The sequence below is a fragment of the Notothenia rossii genome (assembly GCF_949606895.1).
Source record: "Notothenia rossii genome assembly, chromosome: 3".
Classification (NCBI taxonomy): domain Eukaryota; kingdom Metazoa; phylum Chordata; class Actinopteri; order Perciformes; family Nototheniidae; genus Notothenia; species Notothenia rossii.
The window spans coordinates 95,750,120-95,751,151 of record NC_136901.1 but is presented as its reverse complement, the minus strand read 5'-3'; positions in this window follow the sequence as shown (position 1 = coordinate 95,751,151).

Genomic DNA, 1,032 nt, shown 5'->3' with positions numbered 1-1,032 from the left:
GAGTACTTATACAAGTACAAGACCTGAGTACTTCTACTTATACAAGACCAAGACCTGAGTACTTCTACTTACACAAGACCAAGACCTGAGTACTTATACAAGTACAAGACCTGAGTACTTCTACTTACACAAGACCAAGACCTGAGTACTTATACAAGTACAAGACCTGAGTACTTCTACTTACACAAGACCAAGACCTGAGTACTTATACAAGTACAAGACCTGAGTACTTCTAATTACACAAGACCAAGACCTGAGTACTTATACAAGTACAAGACCTGAGTACTTCTACTTACACAAGACCAAGACCTGAGTACTTATACAAGTACAAGACCTGAGTACTTCTAATTACACAAGACCAAGACCTGAGTACTTATACAAGTACAAGACCTGAGTACTTCTACTTACACAAGACCAAGACCTGAGTACTTCTACTTACACAAAGGTACAAGACCTGAGTACTTCTACTTATACAAGACCAAGACCTGAGTACTTCTACTTACACAAAGGTACAAGACCTGAGTACTTCTACTTATACAAGACCAAGACCTGAGTACTTATACAAGTACAAGACCTGAGTACTTCTAATTACACAAGACCAAGACCTGAGTACTTATACAAGTACAAGACCTGAGTACTTCTACTTACACAAGACCAAGACCTGAGTACTTATACAAGTACAAGACCTGAGTACTTCTACTTACACAAAGGTACAAGACCTGAGTACTTCTACTTATACAAGACCAAGACCTGAGTACTTATACAAGTACAAGACCTGAGTACTTCTACTTACACAAGACCAAGACCTGAGTACTTATACAAGTACAAGACCTGAGTACTTCTAATTACACAAGACCAAGACCTGAGTACTTATACAAGTACAAGACCTGAGTACTTCTACTTACACAAGACCAAGACCTGAGTACTTATACAAGTACAAGACCTGAGTACTTCTACTTACACAAGACCAAGACCTGAGTACTTATACAAGTACAAGACCTGAGTACTTCTACTTACACAAGACCAAGACCT